This window comes from Talpa europaea (assembly GCF_964194135.1).
Source record: "Talpa europaea genome assembly, chromosome: 14".
Taxonomy (NCBI): domain Eukaryota; kingdom Metazoa; phylum Chordata; class Mammalia; order Eulipotyphla; family Talpidae; genus Talpa; species Talpa europaea.
Window position 1 is genome coordinate 55,455,930 of NC_140082.1, and position 15,811 is coordinate 55,471,740.

The following is a 15,811-nucleotide window of genomic DNA, read 5'->3' on the forward strand; positions in this document are numbered from 1 at the left end:
TTATGATCGGAGAAGAGAATTGGAATGATTTTGATCCTCATGTATCTGTAGATGTTTTTCTTGTGGCCCAGTATGTGATCGATTCTGGAGAATGATCCATGTGCACTTGAGAAAAATGTGTACCCGTATTTTTTTGGGTGCAGTGTCCTATAGATGTCTGTTAAGTTCATGAGTTCTATGTATTTATTTAGGGCTCTAGTGATTTTTTTTTTTTTGTCTGTTTATTCGTTGATCTGTCCATTGGTGAGAGTGGGGTGTTGAAGTCTCCCAGTATATATGTATTTTCTTTAATGTCTGTTTTCAGAGCTGGTAATAATTGTCTAATATATTTTGGTGCCCCTTCATTTGGTGAGTATATGTGGACAAGTGTTGTATCTTCCTGATGTATTGTCCCCTTGATCATAATGTAGTGTCCATCTATGTCTCTTTATACCTCTTTTAATTTGAAGTCTATTTCATCTGATATAAGTATGGCTCTTCCTGCCTTCTTTTTTGGTCCATTTGCTTGTAGGATTGTTTCCAACCTTTTACTTTAGATCTATGTTTATTTATTTTTTATTTTTTTATTTTTTTTTAAAGATTTATTTATTTTTTTATACAAGCACTGGGTACAGTCAGAAGCGCAGAGGGTGAGAGAATTCACCAGAGCCAGAGCGGGGAGCAGAGCAGGCAGAAGGACCGAAGTACACTGCTGAGGGGAGCAGTGGGCGGCAGAAGTCTGCGTGCCATGTGGGACCCTCTTCTGGTGGCAGGGGGGCAGCCAGGATCGAACCGTGCTGCAGAGGCTGCGGGCATCTTCTCAACCCAGCGCTCAACCGCTGCGCCACAGGGGAGGCCGATCTATGTTTACCTTTTGTGGCTAAATGTGTTTCCTGGAGACAGCAGAAGGTCGGATTTTGTTTTTGAATCCAGCCTGCTACTTTGTGTCTTTTTATTGATGAGTTTAATCCATTTACATTTAGAGTTAATATTGGTATGTTGGCATCTGTGTGTGTCATTTTGTTTGTCTTTTTCGTGATTTCATTCCTTGCTTTATTCTGTTCTTCTTGTTCATTCCTCTGTTGGTTTTGGCTTTAGGACTTCTTGTAGAATTTTTTGGAGTGGGGGGTTTAGTTGTAATGACTTTCTGGAGTTTCTGTTTGTCTGAGAAGGTCCATATATATATTTTTTTTTCTTTATAGAGGAAGGAGAGCTTTGTAGGGTAAAGTATTCTTGGTTGGCATTTGCTGTCTTGAAGTTTGCTGAATATGTTACTCCATCCTCTTCTTGCCCATAATTTTTTTCAGAGAAATCTGAAGTTAACCTGATTGGTTTTCCCTTAGAAGTCATCTGTTTTCCCCCCCTTGCCAGTTTCATTATTTTTTCATTGTCTTGGACTCTTGCAAGCTTTACTATTTGGTGTCTTGCTGTAGTTTTCTTTTCATTGTGGTAATTGAGAGTTCTTCTCACTTCTTGTATGTTTACGCTCATCTCCTTTTTCATGCTTGGGAAGTTTTCTTCAATTATCTTCTTGAATAATTTCTCAGTTCCTTTGTCTTTCTCTTTGTCTTCCTGAATGCCTATGACTCTTACATTTCCTCTCTTCATGGAGCCTGATAATTGTCTAAGAGTCTCCTCATACTGCTTCATTTGCACTTCTCTCTCCTTTTCTCTTTTGGCTCTTTTTATTTCTGTTTCTTCAATACCACTGATCTGTTCTTCCATTTCATTGATTCTGTTTTCATTGCTTTCCCCAGAGTTCTTTAGCTCCTCTAGTAATCTTTTAATCTCCTGCATTTCTTTTCTTTCCTTTCTTAATATCTCAATTTCATTCTTAAGTTCAGTGATTATTTGTCTCAACTAATTTTTTTCCCTTTTTGTTTTCTTTCTGCTTTTTAATCATGATGATCATTAATTCTCTATTGATAGGCCGAGTTCTTCCATGTCATTGTTGAGCTCCGGTGACCTTATTTCTTTTTGTGGTGTGTTCTCCTGCAGGCTTACTTGGTTATTTATATGTTTTCTTCTCCCAGTTGTTTGCTTTCTAATTAGTTCTATGTGTTGGGACGTTGTGCCACTGGTGTTGGCAGGCGTCTCTCTGGAGTGCTCCTTTACGGGTGCTAGAAACTGTTTACCAGACTGAGACCAGCACTGGTAGGCCTAAACTCCACCAGGGTATTGATGCTGTGTTGCTGGGCACTGTCCCTTACAGTTCCCTCTCTCTGTATTTACTGTTCCAACAAGGAATCAACTAGTTGGTGATTTTGTTCTGGTCACCAGGTGGCGCCAGAGATCCGTACTTGCTGACCTGTGCTTTTTCCCAGTGGTTCTCTGAGAAATGGGGGTAGGGGGGTTACCAGGGTGAGCACCTCAACACAGGGGCTCTTATTCAAGCTGGGTGCTGTGTCTGCTCCGTTTTCACCCGGTGCTGTGCCCACAGGTGTATGGATTCCATGCCCTGACTTCTGCACTCTAGGTCTCAGTTGCAGGGCTATCAGATCCAAAATGCTGGCTGTCACCCTGTGCAGTGCCTGCTGTTATGGCACGCCCCATGCCCCGGATCCTGTGGCTGGCTCTCAGTTTTAGGATGGGGTCTTGCTCTACGCCTTATTTCCCTCCTTACCCCCTTTTGCACTGCCCACCCTCTCTTGGAGCCTGAGGGTGTTTTGGGGATCCCTGGTTTCCAACTCTCAGGATGTTGGTGATTTTTTATGGTCACTAGGTGGAGCCAGAGGTCTTTTCTAGTGTCCTTCCAGAACTGTCTTTCTCCCCCATGGGCCCAGGGGAACAGAGTGGGAGTGGCGTGGAGAGCCTCAAAGGCATGGGGGTGCAGGGACTTCCCTGTGCCCCACTGTCGTGGAGATCCTGCACCCCGAATTTTGTGCTCTCAGTTCCGAAGCCCTCAAATCCAGGATGCGGGCTGTAGCCCAGTTTAGTATCCACAGATATGGCGCGCCTTTTGCACCCTGCTTCCATGTCCGGGCGCCTGGTTTCTGATTACTCGGTGAGGGACATTCACCTCAGTGAGGGCTCCCGCGCATCTCCCCACAGGCACGGGGACCTGGGCAGCTGGGATCCACAATCTGCATATTCTTTTCAAGTGCACTGCTTTTCAGCACAAGCTTACCGGCTGGTCTTGGGCTATTTATAGGTCTCCACAGAGTCCTTATCTTCCTCTAATGGCTCAAGAGCCATTCACTCACCTCCGCAGTGATCCCTGCCCAGATCTCCACAGTTCCAGTTCACAGGGTGCAGTGCCTAAAATAGCTCCTTTCCACTCACAGTCCCGCTTGATGTGTAGTTTGTTCTTGTTAGTTGTTTTTGCTTGTTTGTTTATTTTCCTCCTTTCTGTTGGTCCTAGAGTGCTGACTTTGTGGGTGGGGGAGGGTAGCCAGGTTCTGAGCTTTCCTCCCTTCTTGTCCTCTTATGACAACTTTCTTCTCTGTGCAGTTTGCCAGAGTCACCCGTTTATCTTCTGCATCCCAGTTCTCGCAGGGACCTGACATTTTTCTTCCCTATTAACTTTTTTTTTTTTTTTTTTTTTTAATGGGAGGACTTACTCGCAGCATTTCCCCTCTGCCATGTTGATCTCTCTCTGATTCATTCTTTGACATTGTGCAGGCAATGCATGGATGGGATGAATGGTGAGTAGGAGGTGACTTTTCCTCCTGGTGGGAAGATGAGCGCATAACTATTGCTTTAAGAAAGCTGAGGAGGAGTCCTCTGCTAGAGCAAGGAAGGAGGGGAGTGTACAAACAGACCAATTGGGAAGGACCTCATGGAAAGAAGGGTCCTGACACTAGCCCGCCCCTTTCCTGCTATCAGCATCAGCATTTATTTTCTTCTGTTTCACAATGAACTTTGTGCTGAATGGTTCTCTAAAGGGCATTTTTTAATTTTAAATGCAGTGTTTCACAAACAGGCCCCATGGGTTTCCAAACCTAAAAGGAGGTCAGGCTCCTGCCATAGAAGCTTTGATCTTCACATAGCTCCTCATTTCTTCATCTTCAGTTACCTTCAGTGTAATAATGTATGTTCAAAAAGCTATATTCAATGACACTTAAAACACAGTGAGATGCCCCATGTCTAGCTTAAAGTAGCTCTCACCTTAGGAGATTCTTACACTGTAGATTAAATATCACACCACAAAGTCTGTTGAGGTCAATGCCTCCTGATTGTGAATAAGCATAGGATGGTCCTTCCCTTTGGATTTTGCTCTTGTGTCTTTAGGCCAGATGGTCTGAGGTATTTAGGGAATAAAACAGGTTACTGTGGCAGTAGATAAAATAATTTCATCTCTTACTCATAGACACTGTCTCTGTAAGAAGTGGCAATAGTCTGTGCAGGCCCGAGGCTGGAGATAGCCAAGAAAATAGGTGATGGGGAGAGAGTAAACTTTGAGGATGATCTTAGGGAGGTTGACACTTCTGCTCTTTTTAAAAGACACAGGTAGAGTTATTGTCTCTATTCATCTGAAGAGATAATTTAGGTACTTCAAAACTTTGTTCAGAATGTGCATACAATGACAGCCCAGCAGAGCTAAACCTGGAATCGCCATAGTAATCTACAGGGAAATGTGTCTTTTTTTTATTTTTTAAATAAATTTTATTTTTATATTCCCCATACAATTGCAACCCCCTTATTTTGACCCCAATCCCTCCCCTCCCCGACCCGTACCCCCCATAGAGTGTCTCTGGTTCATAGTTTATTGTTGATTTTGATTTTCACTTTCTTATATTTATTTTCCTGATCCCTTATTTAAGTTTTCTAGATTCCTGCTATGAGTGAGACCATCCTGTATTTTTCTTTTTCTTTCTGGCTTATTTCGCTGAGCATGATCCCTTCCAGCTCCATCCATGTTGCTGCAAATTGCACGTTTTTATCTTTTTTGAATGCTGAGTAATATTCTATGGTGTATATGTACCACATCTTCTTGATCCAGTCATCTATTTTTGGGCATTTGGGCTGTTTCCAAAGCTTCGCTATTGTAAACAATGCTGCTATAAACATAGGGGTGCAAGTGCTCTTTGGAATTGATGTTTCTGTGTCCTTTGGGTAAATACCTAGGAGTGGGATTGCTGGATCATATGGAAGCTCTATCTTTAGTAGGTTGAGGAATCTCCACACAGCTTTCCATAGTGTTTGGACCAGTTTACACTCCCACCAGCAGTGCAGGAGAGTTCCTTTATTTACACATCCTCGCCAACATTTGTTGTTGCTAGTTTTTATAATATGTGCCATCTCACTGGTGTGAGATGGTATCTTATTGTAGTTTTGATTTGCATTTCTCTGATTGCAAGTGATGTTGAACATTTTTTCATATGCCTGGTTACACCCAATTTTTATAGTTTAAAATAAAGATGACAACAGTTCCTAATTTATAAAACATTTTAATGTAGGATTAATTAATTTTTCTAAGGATATTTTAAAGAACAGCTTGGAATGAGATTTCCCAATCAAGGAAACATGCATTTGTTTTCAGTTTATCAACTATCCTTAATAGAGTATTTTTACCAGACTGGGTTGGGGCAATCAAGAATTCTAGGATGGGGCTCTGATTTGTTAGTGGATATTCCAACAAATTTTCAAAAAATGGTTAAGAATACTGGAATAAAAACTAGGCCATGAATAGACACCAATACGATGACAAGAAACATAATCTTAAAACAGGTCCGGAAGATGTATGTGTTAGCTACAGATAAAACAGCCACTCCTATTATTGTTGACAGTGCACTTTGTAACACTGCGTAACCTAGCAAAAACAATGCCTCAATTGCTTTTTGGTTTGCTGAGGGTTTAGAAATGGAAACAAATGCATATGAAATATGTGCACAAAAATCAAAAGAAAACCCTATACAAATCACAAGATTCATCATGGATATGGAATCAAGGTTGACATGCCAGAATCCCATGAAACCTGTTATTCCTACAATCACAGACCCAATAGAAAAAGTGACCCACAAGGAACACAGTGGGTGGGGAATTAACAATAAAGAAACAATGAACATAACTATGGTTGCAACAATGACACTTCCAATAGTGTTTTCTAAGATGGCAGAATATTGATCAAAATAGATAAATGCTAGGTTATACACCATTAGGGGAATCTCACACCTTTTGGCAATACTTCGTAATTGGAATAACATGTTCTTCTTACTGCGCAAAGAAGAAACACCCGTGGTCTGAATGAAGGCCCAGGAAGAAGTAATCTCATGTGATGATGAAATATTAATATCATATGTAAAAATTGGAAACTCACTAAAAAAACAGGAATGTTGTTTATAAAACTATCTCTGTCATTTACAGCTAAGTTGTTGGCTTCCATATACTGTATATATGCTTGTAACCAAAACTGTGTTAGATTTTCAACGACATAATCACTGTTTTCAAAAGCGATCAGACATTTCCCCAATGTTTGCCTTGTGTTTTTATCCCAGTAGTCAACTGTTTCAGTCATGATAACCATCACTATGGGACCATAATCTGAAAAATGCTCTTCATGGATGTTAAAATAGGGTGTGATATAGGAATCACTTGCCAGATGCCAAAGGTCTAAACCTTCCTGCACTTGGAAACAGCCATATATACTGAATGCGATGTACAGAAGGTATAAAACCACTATCACAAATTTGGACTTAGTGTTTGTGAGAAAGGGGCCAAAATAATCTCTAAAGAACAAGTCCATTGAATGGATGCTCGATTCTTCATCAGTTCGAAGAGAACAAAATGGGAGGCAGCAGCACATTATCAGCGAGGAAAAATTTTGGTCCGGATTACCCTCTGACCTTTGCAGCCTGCGCTGACAGGCCGCTTCTCTCTTACCATCTAGGGCCATAGAGGCGCCAAAACAGGTGATGTTATAAAAATAACAGAAGAGCAAGGTTGTTCTCGTGTAAATGCAAAAGTACTGCACGGACTTAAAGGAGGTTGTTACCCCTGTAAAGAAGGCCAGGACATTTGTGAGAGTGGTGATGGTGATGGGCACCACCACGTGGGAGTAGACGTCAGACATTCGCTGTTGTACGCTGTCCATGATGTTGGTCTTCTGCCAGGCAGAAATCATGATAAACATGTCATCAACGCCAACACCTGTAAAAAAAAAATCTTAATGCACATTCATATCCATAAAAGTGTAAATAGCATAATTCAAAAGGTTTCCCCCTTTTTCTCTTTTGAATGAAGCAACATTGTTTTACATCCTTGTTGAGTTTTTGACAGTCTAGGATTTCTCCCCTCAGGTATGGCCACCTTCGCTCTCCCAGCACCAGCGCACCTTTGGTCCTCCACCAGCGTCCTTGTGCTCTCCTCCGGTCCCTCTTACCACCCCCCCTCCTCCCCCTGCTTCCTGGCTGTCTCAGCTCTAGGACAGCTTTCAAGAGTTGCTTTGAAAGTTTGTCTTTGTCTGACCCTTTGTCTAGTTTCCCTATATTCCACATCTAAGTGAAATGATCCTTTGTCCCTTAAGGTCTTATTCTTTGGTCCTTCAGGTTTTATTAATCTCACAGAATCTGTGCTTAGGTAACACTCTCCTTGGTTGTCTCTGAGTCCACAACAGAGCATACTCCTCCCTCTGTAATAAGCTTATGCTTTGCACGGATTCCTATTATTTACGCACAGCGCAGTATACTCCATCTCTCCAATTATGGTACCTCGGTGTTGAGATCAGGAAACCTGGTGGATGCGTGTTAGTTCAAGCAGGATTAGCAATCCGTTTCTGATTCCACTAGATTACTTCAGAGACCATTTTCTCTCATAAGCCATTTCACAGAAATGCATAAACACTTTCAGCCAACATTCTGTTACTGAACCTATCTGACCACCAACAGCATCAATCTATCTTTGCGGTATGACTTGAGAGGCACGGTGTCATTGACAGGCACACTCACACTAGTTTTCCTGCTAGTCTGTTTTTGAAATCCAGATTATGTCATCCGAACTTCCCTAGCTGAATCTAGCAAGATGGCCTCACCTTCTCCAGATACCCACAACTAGATTGCAATAGAGCAAAGCCCAAAACCCCTGAAGGAAAAACAGACCTCCACAGCATATCTGAGGAGCAGCAGGCCCAAGGGAGGGAAAACATGAAGCAAACTCTGTGTAGTGAGATTGGGGCAGCACAACTCGTGGCGGGTGGGCACATGCTATGCAACAACCCCTACATTTGGGCCTCCCTGGTGGCGCAAGGGGTTGAGACACAGCCTGTGAAGCAATCCGCAGACTCTGCAGCACGAGTTCGATGCCCTGGCTGGCCAAGGAGCAACCCACATGGCAATCAGACTTCCCCTGACTCGCCCGCTGCTCCCCTCAGCAGTGTATTTCAGTCAGTCTGCTTGTGTATTTCAGTCAGTGAGAATCCTCTCATGCCCCCTCTCCTCCGGCCTGTACTCCAGCTCTTGTATGCATAAATAAATAAATCTTAAACAAAGGAAACCCCTACAGTTGTGGGTTTGACACACAGCAATACCAGGGACTCCTGAGACCTGGCAATGCACTGAATAAGGGAGTCAGCAAGTTGACAACCAGGAACTGGAAAGCTTTGGGGTGGTAGTTCAGCATGAGCATTACTGGCTTGAGTGGAGTCTCACAGTATAGAACAGCTGGATCCTGACCTCTCAACAGGGAGAGCTGAGTCAGGTCACCTGTGTCTTCCCATAGAAAAGGCTACTACTCGAGACTGGGATATTCAGAGAAATTGCCACCCTAACATGTGGCTAAATCCAAAACAACAAAGGAATCCTGGTAAACTAGAGGTCAGTGCCTGCTAATGACAGGCACTCACACCCCAGGATAAGGCTTTGAGTGTCAAAAGAGAAGAGAACTCCCTGCCTGTGAGTCCATGTCAGCTGCAATCTGAGCCCAGTGCTCAAGCTCACGCTCAAGCATTCAAGAACAGCTTAGCGTGAGCATGAAGCCATGAAGGACATTAAGGCTGAGAAGTGGGCAAAGAAGTGGGGAGCACTTTGCAGTACCACCTCTGGTATCCACAGCACAGTAGGAAGCTTGAATTCCTGGCATTCATTGGGGTGATTCTTTGGTGCCCCACTGCCCTGGCACTCACTGTACCTTCTGCCCCTCATAAGTACCAGTTCTCTTGTTACTTCAACAGGGGAATAGACAACGATTTGAAAGTCTATCCCCACTACAACCCATCAAGATTAAAAATGAGGGGACAGACAAACAGATCACAAATGTTGGAGGGGAAAATGAAAGATGGGAGCCCCATTCAAGCAAAACGGCAACACATGACTGACATAGATTTAGGGCAACAGTTCTAACAAAGCCATGGAACTCCAATAACAGAGGACATGAGCCAACAAGAGAATACAAACAAAGCAATATGAGGTGGCTACAGTTAGAAATCACAGAAGTCTGAAACACTATAACTGAATGAAAAACATTCATTGAGGGCCTCAGTAGCAGGCAAACAGAAGCAATGGAAATAATCGGTGAGCTCAAGAAACACCATATTGGCAAACACACAATATAACAATGCAGGAAAAAAGGAATTTGAAAAAGGATATCATGTTTTCCTTTTGGGAAAACAGAGAGAAATCACATCCATCTCATATGGGTCCTAGAAGTAACAAAAATAAAGGCATAGAAAGTTCACTTAAAAAATAATGCCAAAGGGGCAAAATGGCAGCACAGTAAAGATGCTGGGCTCACCCTCTCCATGTGTTCAAACTAGATTGCAACAGAACAAAGCCAATGACTCCTGAAGGAAAAACAGACAATTACAGTACAAGTTAAGTGCCCATCCAGAGGAGGGAGACCCCAGCCAGCAGTGGAACAGGCCAAGCAGGTAGCCTGCCTAGGCAGTGAGGTGAGCCCCAGTGGGCCTGGCAGAACTGGCAATGCGCTTACAAAGAAACATTTGGATGACCTCAGCAAGCCTCCAGACTGGGTCCTGAAGCAGACCCACCACCCAGGCCCCCAGAGAGTGGTTCAGATCTGTGAGCTCAGCAGTGGCTCATGGAAGCAGGACCATTGACAGCAGGCCTTGGCAGTTCCCAGTGAGCCAGGGCAGGACTGGAAGCAGACCAGCCACAGCAGGCATTGGTGCAGACATCAGTGATCTCTAGTGGGGGGGGGAGGCGGGAGGCAGTCCTGGAAGTAGCCCTTGGCAGACCTCAGGGCCTGGAAGCAAATCCACCAAGGTAGGTCCCCTGCTGAAGTTGACCTATGTCAAAATGCGCAGTAAGGAAACTAGAAAGAGTTCAAGGCAAAGACAGAACGAAGAAGGCAGTCAGGCAGAAAAAAGCAGATAACCTATAAAAGTACCCTCTTCAGGCTTACGTCTGAATTCTCTGAGGAAATTCAACAAGTGAGGAGAGAATGGAATAATGTATTCGAAACACTCCAAGATCAAAACTGCCAGCCAAGAATACATATCCTGCAAGACTTTCGTTCAGATGTGAGGGAGAAAATAAGGACTTCCCAGACAAATGAAAGCAGGAGTTTGCTATCACTAGACTTCCTCCTCAAGAAATATTGAAAAGAGAACTCCTATCTGAATTTTCCATGAGAAAAGTCACAAGAAACTAAATTATAGAACAGAAAACTAAAGACAAAAATACAATAGCTAATACCTTTATATCAATAATCACTTTAAGTGTGAATGGAATGAATTTGCCAAGCAAAAGGCACAGAAAGGATGCTTGGATCTGAAAACAAATTCAACTTCTTGTTGTCTCCAGGAGACCTATGTGAGTTCAGAAGATGAACAGATTCAAAGCAAATAAATGGCTGGGAAAAAAAATCCTACTAGTGAATGGGACCCTCAAAAAGGCAGAGACAGACATACTTCATCAGACAAAGAAAAACCTTGCAGTTAAAAAGGGGAACAAGAGGCAGAATGGTCATTGCATAGTGATTAATGGAGCAACACATCAGGAAAGGATCAATATACCATCAGTATACATGCAGCAAACAAAGGTGCACCCAAATATATAAGACAACTATTTGACAAACCTAAAAACAGACATTGGCCACAACACAATGATGGTAGAAGACTTTGACACCCCACTTACATCAAAGACAGATCAACCAGAGGGAAAATCAACAAGAAAACAATCGCCTTAAGTGAGCAATAGACCGCTTGAGCCCACCAGACATTTATGGAGAACTACACTCCCCAAACGCTGAGCACACTTTCTTCCGAAGGTCACATGGAACATTTTCCAGAGTGGATCACATGTTGGATCATAAAACAAGTGGGAATAAATCCATGAAGTTTGAAATCATTGTCAGGCACCTTTTCCAATTACAATGGTATCAAATAGAAATCAAGCACAAAAGCAAGGTGGGAAAAACCCTGAGTAGGTGGTGACTATAAAGCACCACACTCATGACTATTGGGTTAATGAGGAAATCAAAGAAGAAATTTAAAAAACACCTGGAGACAATGGAAAATGAAGATACAACCTATCAGAACCTCTGGCCAGGAGCAGGAACAGTTCCAAAAGGGAAGTACACGGCAACACAGGCACACATCAAGAAATAAGAAAGAACTCAAATAAATATGCTAACATTACCTGAAAGAATTAGCAAAAAAGCTAGTTGAAGGAAGGAAATAATAAAAATCACAGTGGAAATAAATGACATAGAATTTAAAATGACAGTTTAAAAAAGTCATTGAGGGCCTCCCAGGTGGTGCAAGGGTAAGACACATCCTATGAAGTTATCTGCAGCCACTGGGCCACGGGTTCGATCCTTGACCAGGGAGCTGCGCACATTTTGCAGCAGATATCTCCTGACTTGCCCGCTGTTCCCCTCAGCAGTGTATTTTCGTCAGTCTGCCTGTTCTGTTCCCTGCTCTGTCTCTGGTGAATCCACTCATTCCCTCATACCTCTGACCTGTACTCCCCACCTTGTATGCATAAATAAATAAATGTTAAAAAATGTCTTTTAATTTAAAAAACCAATGAAATGAGTAGCTGGAAATTAGGGAAAAATAAGATAGAAAACTTCTAGCTAGACTCAGTAAGAAAAAACTCTTAGTATAAGGGGGTAGAAGGAACATATCTCCACAGATAAAAGGCATCTATACCACACCCACAGGTAACATACTCAGGGAGAGAATAGGACAAGATTTCAGATACACAACAATGATGTGCACTATCACCACCTATGTTCAACAGAGTATTGGAGGTACTAAAGCTATTAGGCAAGAGAGGGATACAAAAGGAACCCAAACTTGAAACAAAGAAGTCAAACTCTCACTATTTATAGATGACATGATAATACATATAGAAAAACCTAAACACTACATTTTACAAAATATTCGAACAATCAGTGAAGTGAGAGACTGCAAAAGCAACATGCAAAATTCTGTTGAATTCCTATATGCAAATAATGAACTAGAAGAGAAAGCCCTCAGGAAAACAATCTCATTTACAATAACATCGAAAAGTATTAAATACCTAGAAATAAGCCTAACAAAAGAGGTGAATGATCTAAGAAGAGGTGGCACATATACACAATGGAATATTATTCAGCAATCAAAAAAAGATAAACTCATGCCATTTGTAGCAACATGGATGGATCTAGAAGGATTTTTCTCAGTGAAATGAGCCAGAAGGAAAAAGAAAAATATCGGATGGTTTCACTTAAAGCAGGAATATAGGGGAACCAAAAAAGACATCAGCGTAAAAAAATAATAACAGCACAAAACACAACAAAACAAAGACAAAATTATAAATCAGAGACATCCTGCAGGGGAGGAGGAAGGAGAGGGATCAGAGGGAGGGAGGAGCACTGGGGACTGAGGTGATGGTGCACGGGTGCATTGGGGAAGGAAACTCTATGGGGACTACACATGAGGGGATGGGGGGAAGGAAACATTGTTCAAAAATGAACAATGATGTAAAAAATTAAAAAAATAAGAAATAAAAGTAAAAAAAAATAAAGAGGTGAATGATCGATTCAATGAAAATGATAAGGTATTGCTAAAAGTAATAGAAGACAATGCAAGAAAATAGAAAGATATTCCCCACTCATGGATTGGAAGAATTAATATTGTTAACGTGTACACCTTTTCCAAAGTAAGACAGATAGAGATGAAATGTAATTCCTATCAAAGTTCTAGTGGAATTTTTCAAAGAAATAGAGCAAATTTAATTGAAATTTATATAGAGCCAGAAAAAACCCCCAATAGTCAAAGCAATATTGACCAAAAAACGTATTGGAATTAAAACAGACACACAGACCAATGGTATAGAAATGACAGCCGAGAAATAAACCCATAATTTTATGGACAGTTTATGTACAAAACAGGAGTCAAGAGTACACAATGGAAAAACGAAGTTCTCTTCAACAAACGGTACTGCAAAACTGGGTAGCCACAAGTAGAAAAAAGAACTAGACCACTCTCTCCTACCATACACAAAAAATAACTCAAAGTGGATTAAAGGTTTGGATGTAAGATCTGCAGTCATATAATACATAAAAGGAACCAGGCAAAATACGCCATAATATTGGCTTCATGGCTGTCTTTGGGGATTTGACTCCAACTTCAAGAAGACAAAAGCAAAAATAAACAAATGATACTACACAAGCTAAAAGGCTTCTGCCCAGCGAAAGGAAGTCTCATCAAAATGAAATGACACCCTACTGAATGGGAGAATACATTTGCACATCACACACCTGCCAAGTAGCTAATATCTAAGATCTACAAAGGACTCAGACAACTCAACCAAATGAAAACAAGCCAATCGAAAATGCACAGGAGAGATAAATAGACACTTCTCCAAAGACAACACACAGATGGCCAGCAGGCACATGAAGAAAATGTTCAACATCACGTATCATCATGGAAAGGCAAATCAAAAGCAGAGGGATGTACCACCTCACTCCAGTGAGAATGGTCTACATGTGTATCTAACAGAAACCACAGAGGTTGGTTAGGATAAGGAGAAAAAGAACCCTAGTACTTTCTTGGTGGGAATATAAAGGTTTCCTAGGTTTGAATTCACCAATCTCATGTGGATATGGTAGATTGCTTTTAATTATTTTTTCAATTCTCAATCACACTGAAATGAACATACTTACTCTACTTTTTGAAGCATTTTTTCAATTATTAGGACAAATTCCTAGAAGTAGAATGGAGAGGTGAAAGACATGCACCTTGAATCCCCTTGTAAGCCTTTTGATTTGATACAAAAATTGGACTAAGTATGAGCCAATTCATAATCTTCTCCTAGCAGCAGATGACAGTGTTCATTACATACAACCACCCCAAAAGCTTCAGTCTCGCAATTTTTATTATTCTAATAAGAAAACAAGGCATCTAAGTTTTGGTTTAATTTGCATCCCTTGATTGAGAGGTCATATATTTTCCCCCTTACATTTTCAGTGTATTGTATTTTCCCTTTTCAGGGTTGTGTGTGTGTGTGTGTGTGTGTGTGTGTGTGTGTGAGAGAGAGAGAGAGAGAGAGAGAGAGAGAGAGAGAGTGAGAGAGAGAGAGAGAGAGCTGCCTGCTCATGTCATTCTCTTTACTTTTCCATTTGGGGTCCTTATTTTTTCCAGCTCTGAAGACACAATTTAATGTTTGTCTTCATTTCTGACACCTTATTTTGGATCTGTAGTCATCTAAGCACAGTTCTTTTACTTAATCTATCATAAACTCTTTCTGTTATCTACTTTCTCCCAAACACACACATAGTGTAGCCTCACATTTGCTTTACTCACCTAGTATTAGAAATGGTGCATTTGCAACTATTGTCACAAATGGCACCCCCATGTACAGCATGAGGCCAAAGCCACTCACCACTGCCAAGGCAACAGAAATCACTCCAACGACTGCAATAAACATTTTGTTTCGTATACAGCTAAACCTGTAAATAGGGAGGGAAAATGATGAATTTTTAGAAGCAGCTTCCATACTCAAATTCCATCAATTCATGACATTCTTGATTTGGACCTGTTCTGAAATCTCTCCTGCAATCATTCTACACCTATCTCCTGGAGACTTTTAATTCCCATGCACTATCCCAGACCCACTATACCAATTCAAAGAGGGAAAATAAAAGTTGGCATTTTGTGCTTTAACTTAACTATCTTCTTATGCAGCTGGCCAAGCACTAATTCCCTGATGGTGTTTCAGAACCACATACATGTACTGGAGCTCAGCAGATGGTTAATTCCACTCTAGTGTTCAAGGAGTTGTGTGTGAATCGAACACAACACTAAAGGGCAGGCAGCTGTAGTTGAGAAAGTACCCACATCCAATTATCTTTGCACTCATTTCCTGATCCCAACTAGCTATTAATGCCAACCTAAAGGGTTCCTGTACAACAGAGATAGTATGTGGTTAATAAAATGCATGAAAGCATCCTGCTAAAACAGTTTTAAGATTCTCCTTTATTGATGAAGTGGGTTCAGAAAAGTTGCTATAAATTGCAAAAAAAAAATGTTTTGAAATGTACTGTTTTTGCATCAACACAAGACTTTTCTGCACCAGAAATGTGAATATAGAGAGAGCATTTGAAAGCATGTATGCAGTACTTTGCCTCCACAATAACTACATTACATTTTAAAATATTGACAGCCACCTGTGGTTTTATATTTTAATTTTATGTGAAGAGTTTTAAAACAAATGATTGATAAAAGTCTCTCTGGACATCTATAGGAAAAAGAAACTAAGTGTGAAGATTAGGAGAGAAAACTAAGGAAATGGAGCTACCGATTCCAAAACAGAATGTGACGAAAAGACTTTTTCAGACCATATTCACATAGCAAAACTTTCTTTTTATTAAAAGGTTTCTGCACCATTGATGTGTTTCACTTTTTCTCAAACTGCTGTTGCCTTGAGTTAAATTTAGTGTCCCAAAT

The 15,811-nt window shown here is 41.2% G+C and overlaps 1 pseudogene across 1 annotated transcript in view; it reads right to left on the reverse strand.

The window, feature by feature from the left end:
* Positions 1-5,564: 5,564 nt before the first annotated feature.
* Positions 5,565-15,811, reverse strand: part of LOC311184184 (patched domain-containing protein 3-like) — a 30,507-nt pseudogene continuing 20,260 nt past the window's right edge. The window contains exons 2-3 of the transcript in view: positions 14,669-14,814; positions 5,565-7,068 (exon numbers count right to left, since the gene is read on the reverse strand). The product of the transcript in view is annotated as a patched domain-containing protein 3-like (transcript). The remainder of the gene's footprint in view (positions 7,069-14,668; positions 14,815-15,811) is intronic.